The sequence below is a fragment of the Sinocyclocheilus anshuiensis genome, unplaced genomic scaffold (assembly GCF_001515605.1).
Source record: "Sinocyclocheilus anshuiensis isolate Anshui unplaced genomic scaffold, SAMN03320099.WGS_v1.1 scaffold1583, whole genome shotgun sequence".
Taxonomy (NCBI): Eukaryota; Metazoa; Chordata; class Actinopteri; order Cypriniformes; family Cyprinidae; genus Sinocyclocheilus; species Sinocyclocheilus anshuiensis.
Window position 1 is genome coordinate 66,677 of NW_015548269.1, and position 7,387 is coordinate 74,063.

The window sequence follows — 7,387 nt, forward strand, 5'->3', positions numbered from 1 at the left end:
ATAACACCCAGATTTTTGACTGTAGAGGAAGTAACAGTACATCTGTCTAGTTGCAAATTGTAATCCAAGATATTCTGTGTAATGTTTTTTGGTCCAATAAGTAATATCTCTGTCTTATCCGAATTTAATAGGAGCAAATTAGTGGTCATCCAATCTTTTACATTTTTAACACACTCTGTTAGCCAAGTGCAGTTTCTGTGCTATGGTGGGGCCTGAAACCTGACTTAGAAATTCTTCATAGAGATAATATTTTTGCAGGAAGGACCACAATTGAGCAGACACAACTTTTTCTAAAATTGTAGACATAACCGGAAGATTTTAAATGAGTCTGTAATTTGCCAGTTCACTAGGATCTAGTTGTGGTTTCTTAATAAGAGGCTTAATAACCGCCAGCTTGAATGGTTTTTGAGGTACGAGTACGATATATATATCAGTAAGATCGATTCCATGCAATATAATTAAATCTAGCATATGATTAAAACGATGAGTGGGCCCGGTGACGTTTTGCTTGACTCCAAAAGAGTTTATTAGGTCAGTAAACGCAAGTCCTAATGCATCATTTGTATTATCAACGTGAATGTTAAAATCTCCGACAATTAGCGCTTTATCAACAGTAACCAATAGGTCTGAGAGGAAATCTGCAAACTCTTTTAGTAATCTGTATACGGCCCTGGCGGTCTATACACAGTAGCCAGAGGAAGAGATACGATAGATTTCTTTTGCATATCTGACAGTGTAAAATTAAGCAGAAGTATTTCGAATGAGTTAAACCTGTATCCTGTTTTCTGAGTAACATTGAGAATATCACTATATATTGTTGCAACACCGCCGCCACGACCAGTCTGACGGGGCTCATGCTTATAACGGTAGCTTGGTTGAGTAGACTCATTTAGACCAATATAATCATTTGGTTTTAGCCAGGTGACAGTCAAGCACAGTACATCAAATCTATTATCTGTGATCATTTCATTTACAATAACTGCTTTGGGTGCAAGTGATCTAATGTTTAGGAGCCCAAACTCATTTTCATTTATTTTGCAATTTTCTGGTTTAATAACGATCAGATTTTTTCTAGATTCTGCATTAAATTTAAATTTTAACTTACTATTCAGAGAACAGACACAGTCTTTATAGATTGGACAGCGCAAGTATTTCTATCATTTAAGCGGGTAGAACAAAAGCCATCATAGCAGTTCTACCAGAAAGACTCAGGAGGTGAACATAGAACTCCAAAGTATTTATTTACAAAACCAATACAAAGAACAGAATTATTTTGGCGTAGGCCCCATCCGTAGCTTGAATCAGACATTGTAGATTCCAGCTATTCCTGCCGAAGACGAAGGCAGGGCGGAGCCTACCCCCAAAAGAAAGAAGAAAATGAAATACCCACCAGACGAAGTATTTCTTAAGATCCTAGAACATCTGGAAAAAAGAAAAGATGAGCTTTAATTAGTCATAATGTACAACGAGTGTTAAAGAATGTATCAGATTATAGCTTAAAGTATTAGCTTATACAGTAGAGGAGATGGGCCACAGAGGTCTCAGAGAGAGAGAACACGATAGGCCAAATATTGATAGAGGCCACGATAGGCCAGATAGTGATAGAGGCCACGATAGGCCTGATAGTAGTAGAGGCCACGATAGGTCGCACAGAGATAGAGGCCATGATAGGCCGCAGGAGGAAAGGCCCCGATAGGCCGCAGTGGGAAAGGCCTCGATAGGCCTCAGTGGGAAAGGCCCCGATAGGCCTTAGTGGGAAAAGGCCCCGATAGGCCTCAGTGGGAATGGCCCCGATAGGCCGCAAAGGCCGTGGAGAAAAGGCCTAGATAGGCCATGGATGGAGACGCCCAGAAGGGTCATAGTGAGAAAGCCAAGAGGCCATGGAATGAAATGCCTCAGTGGGCACAGAGGGGAAGGCCATGTAAATAGGCCACAGTGGGAAACGCCACAAGACAGGCAACAGAGGGGAAGGCCACGAAAGACAGGCCACAGAAAGAAAGGCCAAGTTAAGGCGCAGTAAACCATAGAGGTTGTTGGGAGTAATATGAATAGGTATTATACCACCACCAGTAATTGCATATAGATTACCTTGAGGACAGCTTGATATTATCGGCTGAAACCTTTGAGATGGTTTGTGGTTCAGATCTAATGTATGATTCAAATGCGGAGGATGACCATCTTCCCAGTAGCTTGAGGCTGATGTTTGAACTCCACGTTCAACAGCAGTAGTGGCCGGTGTATTGAGGCGGTGACAGACTGCAGCTTCTAAAAGGTGACTAAATGGAACTGAACCGGCCGCAGAGAGAAAGGCCCCGATAGGCCGTGAGAGAAAGGCTACAAAGGCCGTAGAGAGGATAGCCACTAAAAGCCGTGACGGAAGGCCGCAAGAGGCGGTGAAAGAGTAGATGTTATGAATATGTATGGCGTAGTTCATGTAATGAGAAAAGCCATTACAGGCCGATTTTGCGAAGGACAAAGATAGGCAGAGTTATGTAAACAATAATAGTCACACTTACCTGATGGTTGCAATAGCCAAATTGAGCAAAGGCCGCTATAGGGTGAGTAATGTGAAACCTCGATAGGCCATGTGAAGTGAAGGCCCGGAGGCTGCAATTACATTGATAGCCTGTATATGTTCTATAAACTATGTGATGTGAAGCTCCGTGTGTAAATGACCACGATAGGCCATTGTATGTGAGAGCCATGTTTCTATAAGCTATGTGATGCGAAAGCCCCGTGTGTAAATGACCACGATAGGCCATTGTATTTGAAAAACCATGGTAGACTGGACATGAGGAGCATGTGAGAAGTAACCACCACCAGTAGTTTGCTAAGAGTATCATACTGTACCTGGAGTATTTACATGAAATAGTTTAGAGTCTGATCTTGACAGAACTAGGATGCGGAGGACGATCATATATATAGCAGCTTGATGGCAGATTACAGGAATACTAAACCACCACATTGTGTTAGAGAGGCCATTGGTTTAGGTTAATGATAGACGTGGTATTGGGGTTCTAACACCGACTTAAGAAAGAGCATATACACAGATACATGAACATTCGTTAGTCTAGACTCCTGCGCACGCTTGATAGAACTCCATCTAACTGCCGGAACCCGCAGAGGAAACCTATCCCCCAAAAATAGGAAATGAGCCAGATCTGCATGATCATAAGTAGAGAGATACTCAATGTTAAGCGCAGTCCCCGATAGGCCATGATATGTGAAGGCCACGATAGGCCGAACTTCATAAGTCCGTGTAGGCCACAACAGCCGAGTAAGTCCGAAGCCAATAGGTATGAGGAAACCGAATGAACCACCAACCACCACTGCAAAATTAAACAAGCCTTGATTATAGCTTAAAGATGCCTGCGGAGCATTGAGCCAAATCTTACCTAGAACTCAAATGGGAGAATGACCGTGTATACATCAGCTTGATAGATACTGGGTTCATAATAGCGCCAATCCGAAAGAGTGACCTGTGTAAAGATGAAGAGAGAGCCACGGTTCTCTGCATCTGCACTGCATTCTCTGCATTGGAATCTAAATGATTGCATTGTAATGGAATGCCAAGGTTAGTAAAATGATCAAATGTAGCAAATGTAGTTGCAGAAAGCATGAAAATGCTTAAGCATAAATATCGGAACTGTAAAACAGAACTATTCTCTGGCTTAACTCCCACAAAAGCTTCATAGACTCTGCAGACAAGACTCCATTTAACCATAGGAGCCCGATGAGTGCACCTTCAAAGAAACCAGATCGCATGAAATACAAGTTAAAGAAATATTAGGAATGTATGGAACTAGGACGAGATAGAAAATTAAATCTTAAGTAAATAAGAACGCTTTTTGGGGAAGTCGTGGTCTAATGGCCAGAGAGTCGGACTCGCAACCCAAAGGCCGCGGGCTCGAGTCCCGCACCGGCAGGGACCGCAGGTGGGGGGAGCGAACGCACAGCGCTCCCTCCCACCCCCAACACCACGACCGAGGTGCCCTTGAGCAAGGCACCGAACCCCCAACTGCCCCCCTTGCACCGCAGCAAAATGGCTGCCCGCTACTCCGGGCACGTGCCCACGGTGTGCGCGTGCCCACCGCTGTGCGTGTGCTCCTTGGATGGGACAAATGCAGAGCACCAACTCCGAGCATGGGTCACCACACTTGGCCACACGTCACGTCACTTTCACGGCGATGCCTTACTAGCTGATTAAACTTCAATAGCTATTGAACCCTGTAAAAGCATAAGGAAAGCCCTTACACGAAGATTTTGCACGACTTTAAAGCAGACATCATGAATGAGCATACACTGACCAGGACGTTAAAGTCACGGGGCACGACTAATACTTTTTTTTATTTTTTATTTTTATATAACTGTAGTAATTATAACCTCTAAGTCCAAACATTGACAAGTTGAGGAGGAAATCCAGAGAGGAAGTCATGTCTATAGACAGGAAGTACGTAAAACACAACGACGCCAGAGCAATGCCAACGATCTAGTGTGCATTTGAGAGGAATGTCAAACTCGCAATCATTCACAGAAGACAGACTTGACTATATGCGAGCGACCCAGGGAAAGTCAGGCAAGAAGTCAAGCACACTTTGCGCTGGAAACGACAGCGGCAGTATCTGCAAGCACAATGAAGGGTGAGTAGAGGGCTTTTATATTCCTCGTGTTGCGTGCCGATTGGCTAGATCTAATTGTAATATGTGACGTAGCATTTGTAGGAAGCGGTCCTGACACAATGAACATCGTCGCGGGCGATGTGCTGTGTACTGTCTCGATCAGGCTCCTGAAGTCCCTCTTCAGTGTCTCCATCTGCCGCAGCTTGGTGTCGTTAACCCCTGCGTGAAGCACGACCACTCTGGGGCTCTCATCATCCTTCAGGATTGCGAGTATCTGCGCAGAAACATCGAGAACAAGAGCACCAGGTAAACAGTGAGTGTGCACTTTACCTTCAGCTAACGTACAAAAATTGTATTTCTTATTTTTATTCGTTTTGTCAGGATCCAATTCGTTTAACATTGACAACACAATAGGGAAAAAGTGTCGCAGAGAGAAAATAAAATAAAATAAAATATAGGTTGTACAAAAATAGCCTATTAGCTATTTTTATTCGTCTTGTCAAAATACTAAATTCGTTTGACATTTTTCTGTTAACACAGTAGGAAAAGTGTTGCAGAGAAAAATAAATAAATACGACATTTCATTTTAAAATTATAGGCTAAGCAAAATATAAACAAAACCGAGTTGAACGTCCTTCAAGGACAGCGCATCCACACTTTGCTCCATCCTTATTCTGCTCTGTCACTCATCGACAACCTGCCTGTTCTGTCTGAGGGCCGTATATTTATCACAGGTACAGCCTTCTCTGAACATCGTTATGCACATGCTGCGCACAGACCATGCAAATAAAACGCGTGACGTCAGAGTTACCAACCGCTACCACGTTTTATTTGGGAATTTAATCCCATGGCGAAAAAAATCTGGTCGGGAATGCAGACCTCTAGGAGAGGTCGTCGCCCCGGGGCCTGGCTCGCGTCTTCCGCTGCGGGTGCACCCAGGGTCCATGGTGTCCCGGCGCCAGAGTGATGGACATCTGGGAAGATCGCGTCCTGGGTGCATGGGGCCTGTGCAGAGAAACACATGGAGTAGAGGTGGTGGGACAGTTAGCAGCATGATGTATACTTACCCGGACTTGTGAGCGTCAGCCCGGGATGTTTCCAGCGCGGCTCTCTGCTCCCTCAGCTGGGCCTGCTTCTCCACCAGGTGTTGGATCTGCTCCTCCACGGCCTCCAGCTCCAGCTGCACCGAATGCAGCTCGAATGTGTCCTCACCTGCACTCAAAGGCAGACACACATCCGCCATTAAAGCAAAGTAATAGTGAGTAAAACAATGGTAATGTGTGTGAACAGAGTATTAGCAATCTAAGCAAGATTAGTGTTAACCACGCTGGCGATGCTAACGGTCTATAAGCTAATAGCGGACATGGGAAATCAAAGTAAAACTAGTGATAACAAGGCACTCTTATGGTTTTTGTTGTAGAATACAATAGGGGATATATTCACACTTTATAGAAACGAAAATGATGGTGTATAAAATTGATTTTAAGATAAAAAATAGACGATAAAGAATTAACTTGACGGAGCTCAAACTCAAAACACACTGCAGCAACAAACAAGGTCAAGGTCAAGTTTATTTATATAGCACCTTAAAAGCAACAAGTGCTGACCAAGGTGCTGCAAAACCAAAACATCAGAAAAATCAACTAACAAAAGCATTAAGACAATATAAAATTTGAAATCATTAAATAATACAATAAGTAATGCAAAACATCACCAAACAAAGAAACAAACAGAAACAAAACAAAAAAAAAGTATTTTCAAGTTAAGCAAAAGCCTGAGAAAAAAGATATGTTTTATGAGATGATTTAAAAGAAGATAATGTAGGGGATGATCTGATGGATAAAGGCAAAGTGTTCCAGAGTGTAGGACCAAGAACTGAAAAAGCTCTGTTCCCTTTAGATTTTAAACGAAATTTTGGGACAATCAATAACTTCTGAGAAGACGATCTAAGCGTTCTCACAGGAGAATAGAAATGGAGAAGATCTGAAATGTAAATTGGGGCAAGACCATGAAGTGCTTTAAAAACTAAAACTAAAACCTTAAAATCAACTCTGAATTTAACAGGTAACCAGTGAAGTGAAGCTAACACAGGGGTAATATGCTCCCTCTTTTTTGTCCCTGTCAAAAATCGAGCAGCAGCATTCTGTACCAACTGTAAACGTGATAGTGAAGACTGGTTAATTCCAGCATAAAGAGCGTTACAGTAATCCAGCCTTGTTGAAATGAATGCATGAATAACAACCTCTAAATCATTAAAACTGAGAAAACTTTTCAGCTTCTGAAACAGGAAGTGACAGTAATGATGACCCAGTCGTCGAGGTAGTTGAGGATCCTCATGCCCCCTTCCCATAATGGGGCAAGGGCACCCTTTGTGACCTTCATAAAGACATGGGGAGACAGGGACAGCCTGAAGGGGAGGACCCTGTACTGCCATGCCGGACCCTCAAACGCAAACCATAGGAAAAGCCTGTGTCGAGGAAGAATCGAGACATGAAATTAAGCGTCCTTCAGATCGACAGCTGCAAACCAATCCTGGGGCTGGATGCATCTGATGATGCGCTTCTGCATCAACATCTTGAATGGTAGCTTGTGAGGGGCCTGATTTAAGACTTGCATATCCAGGATTGGCCAAAAGTCACCGCCTTTCTTGGGCACGATGAAGTAAGGGCTGTAAAACCCTGACTTCATCTCGGCTGGAGGGACAGGCTCGATTGCATCCTTCGCCAGTAGGACAGCAATCTAGTCGCACAGGACAGGGGCATCTCGAG